This window comes from Epinephelus moara, chromosome 12 (genome assembly GCF_006386435.1).
Source record: "Epinephelus moara isolate mb chromosome 12, YSFRI_EMoa_1.0, whole genome shotgun sequence".
Lineage (NCBI taxonomy): Eukaryota > Metazoa > Chordata > Actinopteri > Perciformes > Serranidae > Epinephelus > Epinephelus moara.
Genome location: NC_065517.1, coordinates 34,857,441 through 34,883,680, shown reverse-complemented (window position 1 = coordinate 34,883,680; position 26,240 = coordinate 34,857,441). Strand labels below are relative to the sequence as shown.

Below are 26,240 nucleotides of genomic sequence, written 5' to 3'. Positions count from 1 at the left end.
ATATCCAGCACAATTTTCCAGAACCAAAACTAGCATCTTCAGATGGCTTGTTACGTCCAACCAGCCCGAAACATATAAATAGTAATTCCACATTAATGAAAGACAAAGAAAAGCAGCAGATCTCAATATTTGAGTAGCTGGAACCCGCAAATGTTTGCATTATTGCTTAAAATACCACTGAAATGTTTCATCACTGATTCCTCAACCATTGTTTTTTGCTGTGTTTGTTTGACCAGGTGACTTCAGCTCCTTCCTGCTGCTGTTTACAGGGGGACAGTTGTAAGTGTAACTGTAATGGATGCATCACTGCTCGTGTAGCAGAACTTTGCCTTCTTGTCGCACCGTGTTTACATCAGAGAAAACAGCACAAGCTCCATGCTGCTCAAAACAGAGGAGCAAATTACCAGCAAATGTCACAGATCATTACTTTATCATTAATGAAACACTGTGAGGCTCACAGGGCGCAGTAATGCCACTCAGGACAGTATGTGTGATGGTGTCGACCTGAAGCAGCAGAAAAATGAGGGAGATTAACAAAAAGGTCAGTCCCACCATTCGTTTCCTTTTCACCCGCATCAATTCTCAAACTGGTTACACTTCCAGACTTATTACTGTCGCCGCGGGGGATGTGGGTGTAAAGTGGTACCGCGAGGCCACAGACCTCATCCATGTGTCCCTGAATGAGAGTTAGGTATTAGGATGCAGCGCGAGGGGGGAAAGGAGAGCACTTGACCCCTATTGTCTCCGTGTTTGGTCATATTTCCCTGTCACAGTCACGAGCCCCAGCTGAACTCCACTTCCTTTAACATATCAGTGTGTCAAAGACAAAGCATAACACCACAGGCACTCAGAGACACACACACACTTAGAGACAGAATGTCACTGCAACGTGGGTTCATCACCTCCATCAAGAATGCTCTCAGGAAGGGAGTGAACACACACGCACTCCCACACAGCTACATTTCAGTTTCTCATCTGGGCATACAAACATGTCTCAGCGGCGTTCTTCCCTTGACAGTTTACTTCCTTTGACATTTAACCAAATCAAAACAAATTCCACTCATGAGTGCTTTTTCAATACGCAAGAAAAAAATGTGTAAACTCAGAGTGTAAAGAGTCCCCTGATAATAAATGCAGAGAGGATGGAAACAGCACAACAATACTCACTCACTGCTGATGTTTCTGTAAATGAGGCCATTTTGTCGCGAATAATGATGTGGCTTTAAACAGTTTATTGGCTAATTTAAAAGGGGACCGTTGTGAAGTACGACCCAGTAGGAATTGAATGTTTTTATTCCTCGCCTGAGCTCTGGTTTTAAAGAAATGGCCTCACTAAACCGCCGTTACTTTCACACGTCTGGGTCCATTTATGTGAACAGTCCCTGTTGTATAATTTCTCCGCCGTGTTAGCAGTGCTCCACCAGCTCCCTGTTCAGCCTCTCTTTGTCCCTCGTCTCTTTCTTTCCTCGACACCATATGGGAGAATGGAAAATTGATTATAAATAGACGATGTGAGGGATCCGCGGTAATGATGGCGGAGAGTGCTCTGTCCCACAGCACAATGTCACCACAAGCTATCGGCTACCCCGGCGCTGCGCTTTGATGCTGCCCAGTGCATATTCTTATGCTTTGACGCTGGTAAGCCTATATGCCTCCAGAGAGCTCGCCTGGGGGTCAACTAATGGGACCACTGCCATCCTCCCTCTTTGCTTTGGAAAAGCAGCCGTTCCTTTTTTCTCTCTGTCTCTCTCTTTCTCTTTCCTGAGGACTTGGTTACAATAACTACAGCTCTCACAAACCCAGATGGGGGACGAGCCGGAGTAAAGAGAAGCAGTGTAAGTAACCAGCCTGCTCGTTCACAGCCAACACAAACTGACTCACACCTTGGAATCTTTCAATTTGCCTGTAATAAATTGCAGTAGGAAGCAATTGCGTCGCTGATGTGCTGAGGGGGTTGAAATTGAAACCCATGCGGGGACAGTGGCACGCTCTCACAGAGAACGGCAACGCATAGTCTTACTTTTGACTGGTTGAAGAAATGGAAACAATGTGAGATTCCTGAATATCTCTGTGTCTCGTTCACACACACACATCCTCAGGGCCACAGCTTCATGTTTGCAAGGCTGAGCAGGCAAAGCAGCAGATATGTCTCCACGTTAACGTGTCACTACCTTGGCTCGCAGATTTTCTCACAGTAAAAGGTAAAAACACTATTTGACGACAGCAGCAGCATAGTGTCTGGCAATTATGGAGGCAACAAAACAGCTTTCACAGAGATATGGACGTCTAACTGCAGCATAAAACAGCCACAGGAAGTCTTTACAGTGTTTGAAATATGTATGTCCTTAAGCTATGTGACCAAGGTTTGTCAGTATAGCCAAAGATGGATTACTTAAAAGGTCTAGCGGGCACAGGCCCAGGGGCCCAAACTGTCAGGGGCCCCCTGGCCTTCACCTGCACACTGTCATTCAACGTAACATGTTACCAACTAGCAAGAGACTCGAAATGACTGCAAAGATACACAAAAAGACCACAGAGACATGAAATACTACAGAGATGCAAAACAGCTGCAAATAGACTCACAACGACTGCCAAGATACACAAAAATGACAAGGAGATTCAAAAGAACTACAAAGAGACTCAAAATAACTGCAAAGATATTTGAAGCAACTGCAGAGACACAAAACTACAACAAACAGGTTTAAAACAGCTGCAAAACTACACAAAGAGATACAAAGCAACTACAAAGAGATTCCAAATGACTACATAGAAACATTAAACGACTACAAAGAGATGCAAAAAGACAACAAAGAGACACAAAACAACCCAAAAGGGACACAACATGACCAAGGCTACATTCAAAGCAACTACAAAAGACACACAGTGACTACAAAGAGACACAAAGCAACTTAAAAAACTGACTACAAAGATGGATGAAACAACCACAAAGAGACACAAAATGATTTGAAATAGACAAGAAATGACCACAAAGAGACTCAAATCAACTACAAAAGACACACAGAGCGACTACAAAGAGACACAAAACAACTCTGGAGAGACTCAACTACAACTCAACTACAAAGAGATGCAAAACAGCTGCAAGGAGACTCGCTATGAAAACAAAAAGGGCAAAACAACCAGAAAGACGCACACAGCAACTACAAAGAGACAATAAACTACTACAAACAGGTTTAAAACAGCTGCAAAACTACACAAATAGATGCAAAGCAACAACAAAGAGATTCCAAATGACTACATAGAAGCATTAAATGACAACAAAGAGATGCAAAAAGACAACAAAGAGACACAGAACAACCCAAAAGGGACACAACATGGCCACAGCGACATTCAAAGCAACTACAAAAAGACACACGGTGACTACAAAGAGACACGAAATGATTTCAAATAGACAAGAAATGACCACAAAGAGGCAAGAAATGACCACAGAGACTCAAATCAACTACAAAAGACACACAGAGCGACTACAAAGAGATGCAAAACAGCTGCAAGGAGACTCACTATGAAAACAAAAAGGGCAAAACAACCAGACACACACAGCAACTACAAAGAGACAAAAAATGACTACAAATAGGTTTAAAACAGCTGCAAAACTACACAAAGAGATGCAAAGCAACTACAAAGAGATTCCAAATGACTACATAGAAACATTAAACGACTACAAAGAGACACAAAACAACCCAAAAGGGACACAACATGACCACAGCGACATTCAAAGCAACTACAAAAAGACACACTGTGACTACAAAGAGACACAAAGCAACTTAAAAAAAGACTGAAAATGACTTCAAAGATGGATAAAATGACCACAAAGAGACACAAAATGACTACAAATAGACACAGAATGACTGCGAAGAGATTCAAATCAACTACAAAAGATACGGAGTGACTACAAAGAGACACAAAACAACTTTGGAGAGACTCAAAATAACCACAAAGAGATGCAAAACAGCTGCAAGGAGACTCACAATGACAACAAAAAGGGCAAAACAACCAGAAAGACGCACACAGCAACAACAAAGAGACACAAAAAGACCACAGAGACACCAAACGACTATAAGGAGATACGGCAACAAAAACATTCACAACGACAACAAAAAGGGTGCAAAACAACCAAGAAGAGATACACAGTAACTACAAAGAGATGCAAAGCAACGACAAATAGACTCAAAATGACCACTGAGAGAAAGTAAACAGGTGGAGAGAGACAAAGAGACTCGTGACAACGGCACAAAAAGGCAAAACAACCAGGAAAAGACAAGATGCAAAACAGCAATATCTATCTCGCTCTCGATCACACACACACACACACACACACACACACACACATTCTTAGGGCCACAGACAACACAGAGCAGCAGATATGTCTCTACATTAACATGTCACTACCTCGGCTGGCAGATTTTCTCATGATAAAAAGTAAAAATACAACTGACGACAGCAGCAGCATCTAGTCTGGCAATTATGGAGGCAACAAAACAGCTTTCACAGAGATATGGAAGTCTAACTGCAGCTTAAAACAGCCACAGGAAGTCTTTACACTGTTTGAAATATGTATGCTTTAGCTGGGTGGCTTGGGTTAGTCGATGCAGTATCACAGCCCGATGCTCCCTCCTTTCTCTGTCGCCCAGCTGAGTGGCGGTCAGCTCTGTTTGTTCTAACTGCAGGTGGCAACGGTGACATGCATTAGTCCATATCGGAGGAGCAAATGTGAGCTCCCTGGAGCGCCGGGGCCCAGACGTAACTGGATAAAGGCCGTCGAAGGGCCTCGTCTGAGCCACAAGTGGAAACGCAGGCCGAATCTAGTCCAACCCGCAGCAATGTAGACTGTATCAAAACAAGGGCTCTGAATACGGACTTCTCTTTGCAGGTAATTTGGTCTCAGCTGGGTTGAAACTCGTGTTATTCTGTTACATTCCCTCATGCTCTCTGTTCTGCGCTCGGGTGCGAGAGAAAAAACAGACATTTGCTGACCTTACAAATGACATTCTCTTGCAGTGATGTATAGTCTGCGCGGACAGCTGATTTGAAATTAATAACATCGCCGGTGACATCGTGTTTTTCCGAGGCTTTGCTTTCTTACATGATTAAAAAAAACACTTTACATTAAAAGCTGCATTAAAGGCTTGTTTTGTTTTAAAAAAGTGGGGGAGCAGAAAGAGATTGGCAGAAGCTTGTTTGCTCGGCGAGCATGTGGGTATCAGATAACGCCGTGCGTGTTTTATTGGGTGACGGACAAATAAAGAATAGCAGAACAACGTGTGGGAAGACAGACACTGGTCTAAAAGCCCCCATTCATCCCTGAGTCATGTTTCACCGGGGCTGCAGTGTCAGGTTGGACCCTAATCTCCTCCAGATGCCCTCTCAGGAAAACAACATCCCCTCCTGCAGCACCACAGAACAAGAACACAACCCCAAACCTTGATAAGGTAATTGATTTGCGAGTGGTTGTTTCGACTGTATCTATGCATTTACTCAAGTATTCTCTCTGTTTAGATTTTACTGTCCTCACTTTCGAGTCTTGATCAAAACAGTCTCTCCTTCCACTCATCAGCTCTCTCCTGTACGCCTGCCTGTTCCTGTCGGCTGGGAAGAACAAGGGAAATATATGCATAACCCTCCTCTGACATGCCGTCTCGTTTGATGTGGGATTCTCAAACAGATGCCCCGTCTCCCCAACGTTATTGGGGATATTAAAGTGCGGCATGGCTCTGTCTCTCTGACTCCTTAATGCAAACACACACACACACACACACACACACACCGACATTTGCAAAAGCCAATTCCATTTCCTGTTTTAGAAGAGAGCTTCACAGCTCTCCTCTGTTATTCAGATAGTAAATAAAAACTCGGTCCAGGAACTTGAGATCAGACGGAGGGCTGCTGCTGCAGCTAAGGATCATTTTCAAGATCATTATGTAGCAATGTACTTAGGATGTGTCGGCTAAATTAGTTCATCTATAAAATATTAAGTCTAGAGAAAAAGGTGACAATGTCGAATATTTAATTTACAAATATAGAGACGAGAGAAAAGCTGCAAATCCTCATATTTGAGGAGCTGAAATCAGTAAATGTTTCATGTTATTGCTTGATGAATGCAGGGTACCGGTGGTTTATTGGTAGGGATGTGCAATATTGGATTATTTGCCAATATCTGATACGCCGGTAAATAACAACTTATTTGGCCAATAACCGATGCAGATATATCCACTTTTTTTTCCCATTCCCCATTTTAGTGATCCTCAAGTCTCTTCTGTAGTGGAATTAACATCGTATTATACATGCATACACTTATCGTGACGGCCCACCAGCAGATGGAGACATGAAATACAATACTTTTCAAAGTGTGTAATATTCATTCATTGTGCAAAATAAGAAAAAACATGTTGGCCGATTTTAAAGCCATATTGGCCGATACCAATGACGTGCCCATATTGTTGTGCATCCCTAGTTCCTAGAGTTTCCTAAAGTAGATCAGGAGCCAGAGCCTTCAGCTATCGGGCTCCTCTTATGTGGAACTATCTTCCGGTTTCGGTCCGGGAGGCAGACACCGGCTCAGGCTTGCTTTTAACCGGCCCCTAGTTAATTTAATATGGGCCTAGTCTATCAGGGGACCTCCTATGATACACTGAGCTCCTCTCTTCTTCTCTCTCTCCATTTGCAAACATTCATGTCTCATTAATGCATGTTAACTCGACAGCTTATAGTTAGGGCTGGCTCAGGCTTGCTCTGAACCGGCCCCTAGTTAGTTTAATATGGACCTAGTCTATCGGGGGACCTCCTATGATACACTGAGCTCCTCTCTCCTTCTCTCTCTCCATTTGCAAACATTCAAGTCCCGTTAATACATGTTAACTCGACAGCTCATAGTTAGGGCTGGCTCAGGCTTGCTCTGAACCGGCCCCTAGTTAGTTTAATATGGACCTAGTCTATCAGGGAACCTCCTATGATACACTGAGCTCCTCTCTCCTTCTCTCTGTCCATTTGCAAACATTCATGTCCCATTAATGCATGTTAATTCGACTTCTCCCCCGGGAGCACCTGTCTTGGAGGTTCCCTCAGAAAATGGTTGCGCCTGGATCGTGGTTGAGCTGCTGCTGTAGTCGGTCTGATGCCTACTACTACTGCTATTTTTATTAGTCATACTTCTACTATTATTATACACAAATGATTTTTATTGTCACATACAAATACTATCATAAGAAAATACTGAAGAAATATTAATAATACATGTGAATAAAAATGCTGTGCAGTTTTGAGAGGTTTGCAGTAATGTGCAGAGGAATAAGCAGATGTTCACAGCACAAAGTATAAAAAGAATGTGAAATATACATTGTAATGACATATTGTCCTAAAGATGTGCGTTAATGTAATGCATTTAGAGATAGTATATACCTGTGTGACAATCAGTGCAATACATCGGTGATAAAAAGAACCTTAAACATCTATTTTGATCTCATAACATCTTAAAAAAATAGTTAGAAATCTTGGGAAGGTTGCTCATTTGCTTTGTTGCAGAGATTTCGATGAAAAGATGGACACCAGCTTTATGAAGCTACATCCAGCAGCCGATTAGCTCATCTCAGCAGAGAGACTGGAAACAGGTGGGAGACGGTTAATGTGGCTCTGCCCAAACACAAAAACAGCCTACCAACACCACTACAGCTCCAGAATTCAGACATTATGTCCCCTTTGTTTCATCCGAACCTAAATCGAAACAAAACATCAACAGTTTGTATGTAATCCTCTGCAAAACCACATTTTGTTTTTTGCAGAGAACAAACAAACAAACAAGACACGACGTGTTCACAAGTGTAAGAATTGGTGGTTGGCAGATATTGTGACGACATTGTGATCTGTTTCCCCCTGTTTCCAGTATTTATTCATGCTAAGCTAAGCTAACCAGCTGCTGGCTGTAGCTTCATATTTAACAGTCAGACATGAGAGTGGTGTCACTCCTTTTATCAAACTCCCAGCAAGAAAATAAAAACAATGCATTCCCTAAAAATTAGGCTTATATTTTAGGCAACTAATCAATTAAACAATCCACCAGTCAACTGATTCCTGACATTAAACCCATCCGAACATAACATCTATATATGTTAAACCCTGCTGCAGCAGCTCAGTCAGCAGAGGAAACGGTTGGCATTGTAAATTTATACAAACGTTATATTTGCATGTCTCATACTTAGCATATCCACATTTCTATAGTGCCGAAGAATATGAGCTGTCTTTGTCATCAGGAGGTGGAGGGGATGGTATGTCACCCAGGTGAGACACCTGCCAAGCTGTAGACCACTGTTTATACCAACAAACAAAAAAACTGCTGTTTTTAGCGAGTCATTGCTGAGTTTCCAGCTGCTTTTCAGCCACCAAATGTGGGTGTGTTTTAGAAACATAGCAGTTTCCACCCAGGATAGTGTCACAAACACTAGTTGATTTTTACCAGTACATAAGTGCATTTTCTGCCGGGATAAGGGCGACAGAAAGTGATTATTTTTACAAAGACATCACTGTGCTTCCAGCTGGGATAATGCCACATAAAGCGATTGTTTTTACTGCATTTCCAGCATTCTTTCAGCCACCAAATGCAACTGGTCACTGTTTCCACCCAGGATAGGGCAACAAAAAACTGTATTTTTTTTTACCAATACATCAGTGAATTTCCTGCCAGGATATGGCGACAAAAAGTGAATATTTCTACCAAGACATCACTGTGCTTCCCACTGGGATAATGCCATGAGAAGAGGTTATACAGAGATATTAGTGCCACTACAAGACGTTTTATTTACCAAGACATCAGTGTGTTTCCACCCAGGATAGGGCAACAAAAAATGGGACAGGCAGTCAACAAAATAAAGGGCCAAACAGGGCCTACCCAACTACGACTACAAGAAAATGTAAGACAATAAGACCTACTTCACGTGGAGTTATCAATACAGTGGGGGTTCATAGTCTAGCATTTATATATTCCATGAGTGGATTCCAGATTCTCATTAATTTATCAGAAGAGCCATTGAATGAGAATCTTAGTTTCTCAAGTTTGAGATGTTGCATCACTTCCTTGAAGTCCAGCTCAGTGGATGAGGATTCATATCTGCACGAATAAAGTGACAAATATCGTTATTTTGTGTTTAGATCCTGATTTTCCTCTCCTGTTTTGCCAAAAATAGCTGTCAAACGATCATTTCATTTTCAAAATATCTGATAGGGTTTCGAAGATAAAACTCCAATAAGTGGATAAATTAGGACGCAGCCAGAATAAGTGTGCTAAGGATGCAGGGAAAAAACATGTATTTTAGGCCAAAACATGACTTTTTCTCACCATAGCCAAGTGGTGTTTGTGCCTAAACCTAACCACACGTCATCCACAGCCTTGTTTAAATGTTAAGTTTTGGACATTAATGAACAAGTGTAACGTATGCGTGGTTTGCAGTGATGCCAACTTTTACTCAGCTGGTTGTTTTGGCTGCAGACAGACTGAAAAACATCTGACACGACCGCGACACTGTGATAAATTTCAAAGGCTTCCAGTGTTTGAGCGGGGCTGTATCTGTCCTTGTAAAACAAAACTGTAAATACACATAAATGAAATTTACAAGCCAATTGCATCTCTGGAGTTGAGTCAAACTTGTAAACACAGAGGAGGAGGAGGAGGAGGAGGAGGAGGAGGCTGAAGAAGAAGCAAAGATAAGCAGGACTTGAATTATCTAGGCCAGTCAAAGGGAGGTGTGGTCGTGGACGGACGGTGCGGCTCTCGCTGCAGGCCGGGTCTGTGAGAAGGTCATGTGAAAGTGGAATGTGGCCGAGCTGGATGTTTGCCAGAGGCTGTTATAAGTCAAGAAAGCTTGTTTTTCTTAGAGTAAAGTGAAAACTGTGTGCCGCCTGGGAGAGATTATTCCTCTATGTCTCAATACAGTCCAGGTGATTTGAATAATTAGGTTTGGAAACATGTGACAGAATCTTGCCACGAGGCAGAGATCTCTTTTTTTTTTTTTTTTGACGCTGTGATGTTTCAACAAAATTCAACAGACATAATGAGAGACCGGGCTTTCACACGCCGCATTGCTGGACAAACAATTACCCAGCAATTACTGAGAAGCTTTTGAGATAGAGGCGAATGGATCACTCAGCAGGCAGCTGACAGCGTGAGCTAACTCAGCAAGCGACATGCAAAATAGGAAAATAATGGCGTCGAGTGCCATAAGAGAAGATCATCCGTACAAGAGAGGCATACGATAAACAAGTCGAAGGAGGTGACACATGGGTGGGGAAAACCCAATTTATGTAGACAGGTGAAGGGGACTTACACAGAGACGAATGCAAAGAGAACATGCACACAGATATTCAGACCAGCCGGTGTCAACAGGACGGACAGCGGCACCTCAGCCTGGATCAGCATGTTTTATTGAGCATGAATCAGCATAAACAGAATGATTACATTTGTTCCCATATGAAAGGATTATTTCATTTCATGATATCAGGCTGTGAGAAAGTTTAATAAAGGAAAACTTTAAGGTGAGCAATAACAGGAAATCCAGGGAGTTGCATAATGTCTACGCTGTGTTTAGTTTGGAAGTGAAGCTGCTGTTTTGTGTTGACGAGACCTTTGATTCATCGCCAGTCACGGCTTTGGGTATTGCAACAACAAAACTTAAGGATGATATCACAGTGGCTGGTGAGGGATGGAGTGAGTGAGGAGAAGGGTTGAGGACAGATACACAGGCGAGATAAAAATAAAAAAAGGAGAAGGAGAGAGACAAAGTGGTTATGTTCGGACCGGCAGCCTAAATCTGATCTCTGGCGTATCCAGATTGGAATCAGATTGCTTCTATCGAGTGTGGATGGCAAGAAACACGTAGAAGTCATTCCGTAGGTGGTTGGAAATCTGACTCAAATCAAATTTTAAACGACTTAGCCGAGCCACTCAAATCAGATTTCAGATTGTCCTTTACGTCACTCTCAGAACATAACACAGAACACATGATGGTGACATCACATCTGGCTGTGAGACTGACGCACAGCAGGGGAAACAGCACTTACTGTAAATCTAAAATAAAAGTGCCAGTACAGCAAAGTCAAACCGCTCCATTAGAAGTACATAATTCAAAATCCTTCTGACAGTAAGTAAAAATGCAGTAAAAGGTATCTAAAGTATCAAAAAACACTCGTCTGCACAAAAGTGTCCCCTGTGAAATGTAAAGTATAATGTGGTACATCATTTTTAGATTACATCATTAGATTAAAACTGACTGATTGGTGATTTAGGTTCATTTCACCTCCAATGGCCCGACCCCCCTTTAACTGGTAACTAACCGAAGCACAAGAGGCCTTTCCTGTTAGTCCGGTGCTCCATTGACTCAGTGAGCTTTAGCACTGTGTTTCAAAGCGCTATCCATTTAGAGGTGGTGCAACCCTGTCTCACTCCAAAGTCGATGGAAACCGGTGCTTAGTCAGTGACTTCTGGCGTCAGACACTGACAAAAAAGCTGTCCTATTCACGTCGGCATGATACGCAGCCAGTGGGCGTTACTCTGTAACCCCCAAATTCCACCAGATGCGTGTTGGTTGTGTCTGCGCTGCGGAACAGCAGCAGAGCCAATACGTTTCAATTCTAGTTCATGTGTGTGCTTCCACCGGCTGTGCTGCGTTCCGGCTCCATCCCAGCTATGGCGGTCCGGAGCCCTCTGCAACAGATACGCAGGACTTCTATTTTTGCCGGACGCCGGAGCACAATGCAGCAATTCAGCACGGAGCAGATCATGCGGGGCAGGAAGTCATGCACAGAAACAAAATAAAACATCCGGTTAATTTTCAAAATAAAATACACAGTGTTCATGGCGGATCATATTTCCCTGCACTACACCTTGAAAACATCATAATGGGCGGAGCAGGCCTGAAGTCAACAGGTCAGAGGTTTTCAGACGTCATTTCACCCCGTTGACACCGTGGACGAGGAGATGTTAATCATGGAGGTGCACCGACATGTCTTCCTACTACTCCTCTGGTTTTGTGTTTCTGTTTATAGAAACTACACCTTGTTGTATCGTGCGATTATGTGTGAATTTGCGATATCTCGTGGGTCCTCCCACTGTCCGGCGGAGTCACACCGCTCCGCACAGCAAACGCAGCCAGTGGGTGTTGACGGACGGCGGAGCACGCAGCGGATAACCAGCGCTGCCGATCCGCAACGGACATGCATCCAGTGGAATTCCAGCATAACGGTGTCTGGTGGCATCAGGAGGAAACTCTGCAGGACAACAACAAAACGTAAGACACTGAAAGTCCAAGTAGGGTGGGTGGGACGGGTGGTGGATAGGTCCAATAAACACTGACTCTTACCCAGGAGGCCGATGTTTCGCTTCATGTAGGATTATAAATTTTAAATCCTGTTCTTTTTCCTAAACCCAACCGCATGCTTTTGTTATTGAAGGAAAGAAACATCAATTTGCAGTGTTGTACTGAAGCAGTGCTTTTATTTTGGACTCACAGGGGCGGCCCAATGTCATCCACCTGCAGAGCGGGAGAGCCACCGTTACAGACGTGGCTAATCAGAGGCTAACATCCCGTCAATCAAAAACTTCAGTTTCTAATTCAGCCAATCACTTCACAGAAATGGGAGTCATCAACATTACAACTAGCTCCCTGATCGTAATAGAATATAGCAACTTCAACCACTGCTCATTTTAAAAGGACCACCGCAAGAAAGCCTGTTCTTTGTTTAAATGATCAGACAATTAAAGGACAATGTATCATCTTACTTAAAACATTGTAAAGTGGAATAAAACTTTTCAGCTACTAAACACTGGCAACCAAACCGAGTCTTTCTGATCCATTGTCCATTTGATAATCTGGAAAAAGAACACGTTTCCTTGCAGTGGTCCTCCTAAAATGAACAGTGGTGAAAGCTGCTATATTCTGTAATGATCATTGATTAAGGAGCTGATAAGCAGACGGCGTTAGCAAGCGAGCTAGAGCGCTAGCTAGTAGAAGAGTTTTCCTACTTCTGCTTTAAACAAGCAATTGTCTTTGCAAGGGAATCGCTAACGTTATTTTTACAAAAATGATCAAAAATACGAAATTAGCAATCTCCCTCGGTACAACATAAGGGTCTGCTATTGCACATATGCATGTCTAACATGGCCGCTCTCTGGCTCTGCAGGGTGATGTTTCTCGGACAACTGGGGGGGGGGGGAGACCAAAGGTGGGCACAATGTTTACCAGTAGCAGTCACCAAATGAGCTGTGTTGCTAGCTAACCTTAGCTCCCACCAGACCTCTGTGGTGTGCCATGCAGTAAACTGAATACTACCAAAACTAACCGACAGACCAACACGTGTAACCAGTGAAAAAAATAAATGTCCCGATCTGATGTCAAAGATCAGTATCGCGGATGATAAAACCATTTTTTAACTGATCAGGATCAGCTTTGTTGAGCCAATCCGATCCTTTGTTTTACGTCAGTTGCCAACACAGGTGTTTTTAGTTGTGAAGCCTTCATGCACAGCAACACAGAGTGCAGCCTTTAACATCTCTCCAATTCTCCACTGAGCTCATTTGTGCTCTTTAGTGGACGAAGCTGACCGTCCGCTATCACCACGATGAGTATCGGATCTGAATATTGGACCAATTTCAAAATCGTTGTTCCCATTATTCACTTAAGACAAAAACATGGGAAAATAGGGTCCAGGTTGAAAGTCCAAGGATCACAAGATTCATTGGAAGGGTTGTGAGATCATTAATGGGCTGCACTAGAATACAGCACCAACACACACACATGTATTCATATCATTCAGTTTTTTCTCTCTCTGAACAGTTATTTAAATAAACCATTTTACACAGTTCAAGAATCAGTCGTTCTTTGTTGAAATAACTCATGAACATCTGAAAAATGATGAGAAGCTGCGAGACGTTGCTGTTTTCTGAGCGGTTACAAGCTGAAAATGTCTGGATCTTAATCTGAGAAGCACCTTTTATCTGTCACATCAATGTAGTTGACTAAAAAGCACATTCCCCTCTGAAATGTGGTGGACTACAAGTAGAAAATATCCGGAAATACTCAGAAGTATTCAAGTCAAATACATGTACCTGCAGTACAGTACTTGTGAAGATGCTTTCTGATGCTACATGAAACATGGCTGCACATATTAACCTTCCTCATATCTGTCATTGCGTGCTGCACGCCACTGTTAAACGTGAGAGCATACATCTCCATTCTTCGTCTAATCTGCAGCGTGCAGTGTCGGTGTCATTGTGGAAAAATGCTCTATGAGTCACAGTACGTGCAACGGTGTCGTTACCACCAAAACTAATCCTGATAGGTTTACGATGCCTGACCACAAAATGCAACATCGCTTGTAAATGACACAAAGGAGTTCCACCCTGAAGATCAGACTTTAGAGACAAATTGAGTTTTTATGAGGTGTGAACATAAAATCTAAGATAAGGGGGGGAGATGAGGGTGGAGGTGAGGGGTGGTGGGGTCCAAACTGCGTCAGCAGCATGAAGCCTCCTCAAAGTTCAGTGTGGTTAGAGCAGAAAATCAAGGAGCAGGGCTCTGTGTTGTGTGCTGTACGCCTGCTGGCAGCCGCTCCCGCTGGCATTCGCCTTTGCTTTTTTGGCTGCTTTCAGATGGTTCCAAAGCAAACAAGAACGGTCCTACTCGCAGGCCGTAAAACTGGAGTCAGCCCCCTCAATCATACACAGAGCTGCACTTCACTAAAAGGCATCAAGTATTTACATTTTATCATCAAGGTGATGCAAAATATTACAGACTTTTCAAATTATGATGGTTATTTTTAAAGTTTTTCTTTAAAGTCAAATAAAAAAAGTTTCCTTCTTTTTGTGTGAGACATTTTAATTATTTTTTTTGACGTATTTAAAAAAGTGTCGTACCCCTGGACATCCTATGAAGTCTGATATAATAATAACTTTAATTTATATAGCGCCTTTCAAGAAACCCAAGGTCCCTTTACAATACATAGTAATGTGTTGATATGATATATGATGTGTTTGACCACTGGAGAAGAGGTGTCCAGACAGAAATGTCCAGGAGTGTACTCAGCTGAGGAGATCTACAGCGAACAGCCAACAACCGAGTGAAATGGAGAACATTCATCAATGGCCTACACTCCCTAGATGAGCAAAGGGCTTTAGTCAAGTAAGTAAAGCAGCTGTGTCGCTCACACGTCGGTCAATGCACAAAAATGTCCCCTCCCTTTGACATAAGGATGAGTGAGTACACCATTATCTATATCTGGACTTGGTATGGGTGGAGTTTAAAGTTGAAGTTTGTGGGACCAAACCATAAGTTCCGTCATCAAGAGTACAAATATTGTATCCGGATGATACCTGTACTTGTAAAAAGCACATTATCTGTACCAGATCGTCGGTAAAACACTGTGAATTGACGTATTTTTATTTTTTTCCCCTCAACAACAAATGTACGTGGTTACATTGTGCCAACACAGGCACATGGTTGGGTTTAGGACAAAAGAACAGGCTTTGGCTTTACAATCTTATGGGAAGCGAACACCAGCCCCCCGGGTGAACATTGGTGGTTGTTGGTCCCATCCACCACCCCTCCTGCCCACCCTACTCGGTCTTCCACCACCTTAACTTGCATTGTTGTCCTGCCACTTTTCCCTTTACGCTGCTCAGTGCTGTTAAGAAATAACGGCTACCAGCTGTATGTCATGCCAATTTGAAAGTACGGCTTTTTCCGTCGGTGTCGCCGGATTTCGATGACTTCGGAGTGAGACTAGGTTGCCCCAGGAGCTTATAATGTGGCATGGAGATCAAGTGTGTGTTCTTGTTTGTCTTCATGCCAATTGTCTAAACGAGGGCATGGCAAGGGGGAGGGGGGGGGTACATGTGGGCACGTGGTTGCAGCTACTGCAAATTCATACTCGTATATTTTGGGGTCTTAAAGTTTTCTAAACCTAGTGAGAAAATGGCAACATTTGTCAGAGTGTGTTTTGCAGAGTGCTCTTATTACAGACAGAGCCAATCGATGTCTGACAGCATCGACCCTCAGTGTGTTTTGGACGCCTGCATTTCCATTTGAATTGAAGCGATATTATATAAAAAAGAAATTAGTGCCCACCCACAGAAATATTGTACCAATCAAATGAGTGTTCCCACATTGTCAGTCATAACCAGCCCTGATTTCTTGGCAGGCGAGTCAGATTTAAATGGCTGTTTTGAATGTTTATGGAGCGTCTTTGTGTCTAAGTGTTCTGAATTGCAGAGCGTTGTTACTGCAGCAATCAGAGCTGTGATTTTCCTTTTATCCTGCTCTGTAAAGAACAATCCAGGTGCTGCTGGTAAATGTGGAGACATTCATTTAACAAAAACATTTGTCACCTCTGATGTTGAGACGCTCTCACCACAGCATCATGAATGTCAATGTTTGCCATAGAAAAAAAAAGCTTCCTGGAAGCTGAAGTACAACAAAGTAAGTAATTTTTTCCTCCCGTGTTCAGCTGTTAGAGGTCAAGGCTGTACTCCGAGCATTACCTCAGTGAGCGTCGTCTGTCTCTCTGAATGACAGGTCGCACATAAACAGGGTGCCAATGGTCACGACTGGGAGATTATGAGTGTTTGATGAAAATAGCCATTGCTGGGATTCATCACAGGTGGCGTTGGATTCGACCTCCAGACGTGTGGTAGCGAGGTCACTGTGGCAGCTTCATGTTTTTTACATCGGTCTTCATGTTATTCTAATTATGTCTAAGCCCCTGACTATAATCTGATAATGATTGGACTCCAAATGTCCAGGTATTATCCTCCGAAAACATACACTCGCGACATTCCTTCTGAACTGTGTTTATTTAAAAGGAAGCAGTAAGAATTCAGCCCCATTGGCAGAATGGAGGTTGACGTGCAGATGTATATATAGAGGGTCGTTTTTTATAGACACTTAACTCCAATTAACCTTCATTCTCCTATTTGCCTGTAATCACATTATCCTCTGGTATTTGGCTCTATTTTTCTTCCATCCAGGAGAGGCCGCGTCCTCCTGCTACAAGTCCCGAGACCGCCAAGGCATCGTAAGAACAAGCTTCTCCTTGTACTGGATCTCCCAGTTGGCCGGAGAACCAGTCTACTCTCTCTGCGTCTCCCCCTCCTCACCCTCGGATCTCTCTCAGTGCTCTCCTCACGCTCTCTTTTTAGCCGTCTCCTTCAGCTCCCTCGCTGCAGATCTGCCCGCGGGCCATGTCCAGCGTCAGACAACGTCTGATTCATGCCTTCGTTTGGCTGCTGTGATCAGCTGACTCTATAGTACTGTAGGTTTGGGGCTTGTTGGAGGTTTGAGTCAATATCCTGCCGGGCGCTGATCAATTCCAGATAATAAGTAAGCTCTGTTTAATAATTAAAAGACACAAATTTCACAGAAATATCACTTTGTTATGCCTATCATATTCCACTTCATCATCCTGTAATTAATTTTAATACATTGGGACACAGTGAGTCATTCTCGATGTCAAAATAAGGGTTTTACTTCTTGCTATTATGTCTTAAAACGGACAGATTGAAACAGAGGCTCGAGTCTGTGCCTCTTTCTTCCCCCCATGCCGCGCAGAAACACATTCCAGCTGTCAAATATGTTCCTTCATGTACTTCCATATAAAACCGTTTCTGACTACCTGCCTGTCCCCTAAAGCAATTATAGGTGAAAGAGCTCACTTTCAGCACTCGAATCCCCACGCTCCCAAAAAGGTGTGTGTTGAGCTGTCGCCCTCGCTGACACATTAGTGGCATATTTTTCAGGATTGATGCATGAATGGTGATGCATGGAATTTGCAGCGACTTTGAAGGATTTTGGAAATGTCACCTCAGTTTGGCTCATAATTTACATGTCTACCCCAAACTGCATTGAACAAAGAAATTTGCACTAAATTACATTTATTTGGAAGTTAGGGCTGCTAAATGCAACGTGATATGGTGTGAGATATTAGAATTACAACCAACAACTTTTTCCTGGTTGATTAATCTGACAGTCATTTTCCTATTTAATCAAATAATCACTTGACCTATGAAGCATCTGATAAAAGTGAAACATGTCCAGCACAATGTTCCAGAGCCAACCGTGATGTCTCCAGATGTCTCAAGAGTTTACAGTGATATAAAACAGATTTTGTTTAGTTTATCATACTTTCTCTTAAGTAACACTTTGAAGGCAGGAATGTGAGCAAAGGATCTGATATGGAGCAATGCAGGGCCGTAACCATGGAGCCAATATTGGGGGGGGACCAAAAAGATTTCAAAAAACTAATTTCCAACTATATTAAATTATTTTTCCTGAGCGCGTTCAGCTATACAGCATACTTTATGGATATCTAATGAATGAAATCTACTATTGTCTACATAAATTAAGCCATTCTCATTCCGAAAGCATCAAATACCGCTGCTTTGTCAGTGATTGCGGCGTCAAAAACCATTGCCAAGAGGCACCTTTGGTTGCAGTATGATACCTTACTAGGTGCGGTCAGTTTGTAAGGGTGCTGGACAGAACCTTTCGCGGCATTATGATATGCAGTTGTTACGGCAACTGTTGCAGCAACACATTCTCACTATGACCTTGTCACATATCAGCATTTAGTCATGGACTTTCTACACTGAGATAGGACAAGGTACCCTGGGTTTGTTGGTTGTTGATGTTCTGGGACGCCGTGTCAACTTCAGCCTGTTACATGCATTGTCGGTTTTCAAAATACACTTCTGTTTTTCACAGGAAATGTACAGTTTGCATACAGTCTCTTTCAAAATAAAAGCACTGCGTCAGCACAACACCGCATATTGACGTTTTTTCCTTCAACAACAAATGCACGTGATTGTTGAAGAAAAAAGAACAAGGTTTGGCTTTACATTCATACAGGAAGCAAACACCCGCCTCTTGGGTGAAAGTCGGTGGTTGTTGGACCCATCCACCACCCCTCCCACCTATCCTACTCAGACTTCCACCGCCTTATCTTTCATTGTTGTCCCGCCACATTTCCCCTGATGCCATTGGGTGCCTTTAAAAACAATAACTCTGACTGTCCGTGTATCATGACAACATGAAAGGACAGCTTTTTTCGTCGGTTTCTGACGCCAGAAGTCTCAGACCAAGCGCCGGATTTCGATGACTTTGGAATGAGACTGGGTTGGTCACAGCAATATGAAACACAGATAGTCGGGGTCAGTTTTTTACAGGCCATTGTTCGCTTCCCGTATGAATGCTGAGCTAAACCATGATGTTTTTTTCTAAAGCTAACCATGTGCTTTTGTTGAATGTACATATGAGGTGTTTTATCGACATTTATTTTGAAAAAGTATGTATGTACGCATGTAACGAGCAGAAACTGTACATTTCCTGTGAAAGTGAAAGCCTGTTTACAAAAGACACAATAGACCCAACAGGCATAACATGGGAGGGGAGACCGGGGTTGGTTGGCACACTTTTTACTCTCTGCTGTATTTCTCTGTCATTATGTATATTCGAATACTTTATCCAGCAGTAATTGAAAGGTTAAGTTCTCAGCTAAAAATAAAAATGTTTTGACACACAAAAATGTTTTCTGAAATTAGGTGACTTGTAAGTAAAGTCTTGTTGTGCATTTGTGCCAACCAGTCCCATCACAGAGTTGGATGGCACAGTGTTAAAATATTGCAATGAATCAACCAATCGAAACCATTTGAACATTTAATTCAAACAAGAAACAGAAAAAATGAACATTTAAGAGAATATCTGCCTATTATTTAAAACCAAACAGCATTTTAAGCAATCTATCAGCTACTTTTGCCTTTGACTAGTCAAAATAACACTTAAAAAATAACAATATAAACATTGTTTTTAATCTTTCAAAAATATTTAAATCTCTCAAAATACTGTTTCAGTTAAAACTGTTACTGTTGCAGTTGGTTTGTCCATGTGCCATCCAACCCTGCTCACATTTGTCTCAACTTGGTGATGAAATGGTGTCGCCCAGCTGCCATCACTCATCACACACTTTTAAATCTCAAATCAAAATGTAGCTGATTCATTTGTCTGTTAACGAGAGGTAACACATTTACAATATGTCTCTTTAACCCAGTTTTATAAAACGTTTAGTCCACAGGCCACTTTTTTACTTTCAATGCTATGAAACTGTAATCCTCACCAAAAAAGTTAGTGACTTTCAGATGTTTCAGAGTGCAGGTAAATAAAGCAAACGTGTTTATGTCATATTTTTGTTTTTATGACCTTCAAAAAGACCAGAAAATAGCCGTCTGCCAACCGACCCCGTTTTCCTACCACAACAGAATGAATTTTGTGTGTGTGTGTTCTGCCTTGTTGTTTCAAACTCATCTCATACTGGAAAAAATGTCTTCAACTTTCCTTTCGCATATTTCTAAGACATTTTCTGTATTCTTCCTTTAAGATGATCTTATGTGCTGTTCCTGTGTTTTATGTCTAAAGGAAATACAAAGATTTACTTTGACGCGAGTTGATTCAGGAAATTAAGATAAGATTCATGGCACATTTTTTAAATAACATACTCTTTAATCTTTGGGCTTGGGGGAAGGTAAGAAGTATTTACAAGTCAAAGGTTTCAGTCTGAGTGAAGTCAGGGGTCACTGGTGTGAAAGTCCAAGTCAAGTTGCAAGTCTTGTTTTTCAATTTGTTGAGTCGAAAGTCATCAATTTTGTGACTCGAGTCCACATCTTTGATGAACTGTAATGTATTAAAGTCATATGTTGCTGTAGAGACTGCCTAAAAGAGAAGTTAAAATAGATTGACGTACTGGATAAATGGTTAATTAACTAGTCACACGGATAAAGTTATAATAATTACTTTTAATTAAAAGGTAAACAGTTTAATTAATTAGCTAAAACTAGAGGATAAACTGGTGTTGGTGTTGGTGTATATTATTTATTGCACAGTAGTTCTGACCCTTGACTTCCATTCTTTTGCATGGACAAAATAAACAACTTCATATTTTGGAACAGATACAATTTTGTAATAATGTTCTTTGCAGGTATCTGTGAAAAAATATCAGCTAAAAGCTTCAGAAAATACTGAGTAATTATGAATTTATTAAGGTAATTAAATGTTAGAGGTTATATGTAGATGCTGGAGAGGTATGTGCTGTTATTCTCTGTAAGTTTACTCATTAATCACGTCCATTGGCAGTCTGGTCTGGGACTTGGCGTGCGTGTTAAGTAAAACCTGTGAATAAAACAGCTTTGTAAATTGAGTGCATTCGGGGCAGCGTTTCCTGGCTGTGTTTTTTTTTATATCGGTATTTTTTAAAGCTTTTGATCATAGAGTTGTCATTATTTCCCCAGAAGCATGGTGTGTTTACCTGCGAGGAGCAACAGAGCACTTCATACCCATTTAAATAATGAGACTTTTGCAGAAGATGTTAGAGATAATTGTTACTGTTTCACCTCAGACATTTTTAAAGTTATTGCTGGAAAACGCTCACAATTATTTTAAATTGGTTTCTGCTGGAAAAGAAAGAGCAGGTGGCAGATTTCAGAGCGTAAACTGGCCCTTGAATTTTTTAAAACAACTCCCGAGAGTGCGAATGCACCTTTTTTTTTTCCTTTTTAAATAATGTGTACTCAACCTTTTATTTAGCGTCTCCTGTAGGCCACCCATTAAAATCCTCACCCTGCTTAAAACTTTGCTTCAGAGGGATTTGTCACCCCAAAGGTTGACAAGACAAGTGCACAAGGTCAGAGAGAGACACGGCGAACAACAGGCAGTGAACTAGAAAGAAACATGGCGGCTATGAATAATGCATGGATAAAAGGTTTATCTAATGGCACTCTTAAAACTTTTAAAAGTTGATCTGTGCTTTCAGCTGGAGATGCTCTCGGCTAAAAAGCTCCTTTTTTTCTTGGCGTACCGCAGTCGTCCTCCAAACTCAGCTTGAGAGAGACACTGATTGGTTTAATTATGTTTGCAGTGATTAAGCATCTTAATGGTACTCATCACAATATGAGACATGAATCACAATGATTTGGAGATGTGACATTTGGGCTGCAGCTTTGGAAAAGATTTTTCCTGAAGTTTTTTTTTTTCTTACACTTTTCCTCAGACACACAAGGGGAACACTCACATCTTGGCAGACAATTTAAAGAGGCGACACTTACCGTGTTTGGACGCTTGGTGGTCAAGGAAGGGTCAGAGTAAAGCAGAGACACGGAGAGAGTGGAGAGCACGACCTCGCCACATTACACTCACATCCAGCTCCCAGACACGAGGACGAGACCGACGGGGCTCGTTAACTTGAAAGCGCGGATGGAGGGCAGCGGGCTCGCTAGAGTGTGTCAAGAGGAAACTGCAGGCACCAGTCTGTCAGGCCGCTCAGAGGCAGCGTGAGGAGGAAAACGAGACAGACAAAAGCTGAGAGAATTCAAAGACGCCAGCAGTTTCTTCTTCCTCTTCCTCCTCGCTTTCTCTGCTGCTGTAACTTAACCCCTGAGGAGAGTAGCGCAGGCGAGCACACACACACACAGAGAACCAGTTCCAGACCTGTCCTGCACCGACTGCTGCCTCTCCCCCTTCTCTCTCTCCGTTTTCTCTCCTCTCTCTGTTTTTTGGTATCATTTAACTCTTGATTCCATGGCCCAGCGATGAGCTCACCGCAGGCTCAGGTTTCAGTGCCTTTACTGGAATGCGAGGGCAGCGGCGCAGAGAGGCAGAGGTGCCACGGAGGTCAAAGGCTACTGGGGTAGTGTAGAGGAACGGAGTCTGTCATCTGGGGGAGTTCCAGTGGAGGGATATCTGAGGGGCCTGGAGTGCCGAGAACAAAACAGGAGTTACAGGGGTCATGGGTTACGGATGTTGCGGGGCCAGGCTACATCTGACAGCTCTGAAGGCTGTGGACTTGAGGACACTGAGTACATTTACACACTCAAAGACACACACACACTGAGAGACAACCTCTTCTAAGTGCCAGGTTTATTGCTCACTTAGAGAGCGGGGTGTTTTCCTCAGGGAGAAAAGATTTTTTTTCCTCTTTTGTGGTGTTTTCACATTTCAGCAGACTTGGGTCAGAGATATGAATTATACAGCAAAAACACATTCATACTAACTAAAGAGGGCGACCCACATCACAGGAATACACTGCTTTTATTTGCATAGCACACATTTAGTGCAAATTATTTTATAATCATGATAAAACTGAAATGTAAATAATTAGATGAAACACAAAACTTTAAAAAGAAACAAATATGGTTTTACTAAAAGGAATGCTGCACTTCCACTGCGGCTCTGCTCAACCCCACTCGAGCGAGCTGAACTGATATCAGAAGGTGAAGTTAAAACTCTGCAACATCTGATACTCCTCTGTTCCGGCTCCCACACGTAATTTCGAATCATTTGGAGCATTTCAACCAAAAATAACTCGGTTTGTAACCTGTAAAGTTGGTTCCCAGCTGGAACCAAACAAGAGCGAACCATGACGACATCAATGGGCGTGTCATACTCTACAGAGTGGAAAGAAAGGATGGAGAAGGCAACAATGGAGACGTAAAGCAAGAAGTCATTGGAAAAAAATAGAGTGCAGAGGTCTCATTAATCATTGGTCTATGCTTGCTTTTGGATAAAAACAAATATCTGTAATAAAAGAACAAAATTTCACCAGTAATCAGTGTGATCTGCCATTTTGCTACCACTGTTTATTTTGATTGTCCATTGTACAATGCCCCCCATTGATGACACATCCTTGATTACAATGGCATTGCTCAAAACTCTTGGAAACATGGTCCTGAACGCAACCGGTTGAAGAAACTTAACTAATTTGGTGGAAAAGGGGTATGATTAGTCAGAAAGAATACATCACTAGAACAGTCACGACACAAATGCATAGAGAGAATGGGATAGTGTTCTGGACTTTCAAAATGTTATTGGACCAAATGGGTCTAATCCTGATAGTGAAACACATCATTTTGTGGGGTTTGTGATGTTCAAATAAATCTATTTTCTTTCCCTATTTCAGTCGGCACTTGTAGATACACAGTGTGGCCACTTTGTCAAATTGGCTTCAATGTCCGGCAGATTTCCTGGTGGCCCGGCAACACAAGACATACTGCAGAAACCCAGCGTTTTTAAATAGCCAAGCTATCGTCAATAGCGTCCATAATAATTTTCTCACTTAACCTAGATTTTTTAAAAAGGGCAGCTGACAAAACAATGCCGTTCATTATGGCATACAATTGAGGGAGTGCAGATATTAGGACTGCCCCATTATGGATGGATTTCAACAATTATTTAAAACAAATACTCATCAGCTTTGGAAACATGCATTGCATTTATTAAACTTTATTTTAAAAAAAAGTTTGTCTTTTTAACAGTGGATTTTCTTTCACAGCTTTTAGGCAAGGCAAGGCAATTTTATTTATATAGCACCATTCATACACAAGGCAATTCAATGAATGGGCAAAAGCGCTGTCCAAGTGCCCCTAAAGTTTTTATTTAATTTCTTTTTCAAAATCTCTTGATTTCATGATGTTCCTTTTCACAACAGTGCAGTTGTCACTAATCCCTGCAGAGCACAAGCGCCAGTTAGCTGTTAGTTAGCTCCTGTTAGCTAGCGCTTGTTAGTGAGCTTCTGTTAGTTAGCCTCTGTTAGCTAGCTCCTGTTAGTTAGCCTCTGTTAGCTAGCTCCTGTTAGTGAGCTTCTGTTAGTTAGCCTCTGTTAGCTAGCTCCTGTTAGTGAGCTTGTTAGTTAGCCACTGTTAGTTAGCTCCTGTTAGTTAGCTTCTGTTAGCTTGCTGCTGTTAGTTAGCTCCTCTTAGCTAGCTCCTGTTAGCTTTCTCTGTTTGCTTCAGCAACCAGACTGCGTGATACAGCTTGCTTTTCTCTCCTCACACAGTTTTAGCATCACAACACTGCCAGGGTGACTCTCAATTACCAGCTAGCTGCTTCCATTAACACTGGCTCCTCAGTTGAACACAAGCCAACCTACCTAGTTAGCGGGCTGAGCAGGTAGCATCTGCTGCCTTGTTAAACTAAATAAAAGAAAAGCCTGGTGTCTCTGCAGAATGTTTGAAGTGTGTTACACTGAGAGAGAGAGAGAGAGAGAGAGAGAGAGAGAGAGAGAGAGAGATGTTTCCAATATAAAAGCAGTACAAAAAATAAAATGCAACACAATTCAACAGCACCAAAAACTACAGCCGGCAAAATGAAGTTGAATCAACCCATCTCTCAAACCTCATGACGCTCATAACCTTCATGAAAGTAGAATTTATTGCAGGGCATGTATCTGTTAAACACAACAAGGTCTCATTTGGAATATTTCTTCAGTAAAATGTACTTCTAATGAACACTAATGCTTTGAAGGGCCTATTTTCATTCAGCTGTTTAAGGCCATGTGTTTTTGTGCAGAGCTCCATATTATTGTAAAGTTACTGTACTGACACTTTACACAACATGTATGTCATTTTTATAGTTAGGGACTGTTCATTATTTATGAGGCGGGAGGGGGTGGTGCAAAACAGAGGGGGCTTGCCAATTACCACATTACGCACATTCAAGGCTTCCCTCTTAATAATAACTAAATTTTACATCTCATTGAAGATTGTGCCAAAAAATAAACCATTTGCACAAACAAGATCATGAAAAACATTGAGTTCTGAGCCCCTAGATGCATGATAGTCGTGAAAAACCAACTCCGAATTTTGTTTTCAACTTTAACAATAAACTTTCAAACATCAAAGGGTACGTTCTTAAAATCTACTAACGTCCGCCATGCCGAGTAACTGATATTGTGAAGCACATGCATTCATGTGATGTGAGGGCTGATGGCTGTCATGCTCTTAAATCTTGTTGAAGTGCTTACACAGCTTGTGTGATGATGTTGCAACTTGTAAGGAAGATTTGCATTTTGCTTAAAGTCCAGGTAAAGAAATATTATTCAGTGTGAAGAGTTTGTCACACCACAGAAAAGGTGTTATTAACCACCCAGCCAAATTTAAATGATTAAAAAATTACCAAGTGTATAAAAGTAGCTTTCAAAATTGTGAAAAAAAAAAGAACAGTATTCTGTGCTCTGAGACGTTGCGGTGTGTCTGCTGAAGGAGCTGAAACTAAGATCGAGCCAATGTAAAGCCACAGACTCTCCATGGGAGCTAAGCCTGTAGCACAGCAACATACATGACTTCCGAACGCTGGGCAGTGTCAGACTCTCGTTAGTAGCTAAATCAGTAGCACAAAGCACACATACCCCCAAGCCGAAAAATTAGCTGC

The 26,240-nt window shown here is 42.0% G+C and overlaps 1 protein-coding gene across 1 annotated transcript in view; it reads right to left on the bottom strand.

The window, feature by feature from the left end:
* Nucleotides 1-22,859, bottom strand: part of flrt2 (fibronectin leucine rich transmembrane protein 2) — a 68,284-nt gene extending 45,425 nt beyond the window's left edge. Inside the window, exon 1 of the mRNA XM_050058037.1 lies at nt 22,142-22,859. The gene's annotated coding sequence lies outside the window, so the exon portion shown is untranslated. The remainder of the gene's footprint in view (nt 1-22,141) is intronic.
* Nucleotides 22,860-26,240: the final 3,381 nt, after the last annotated feature.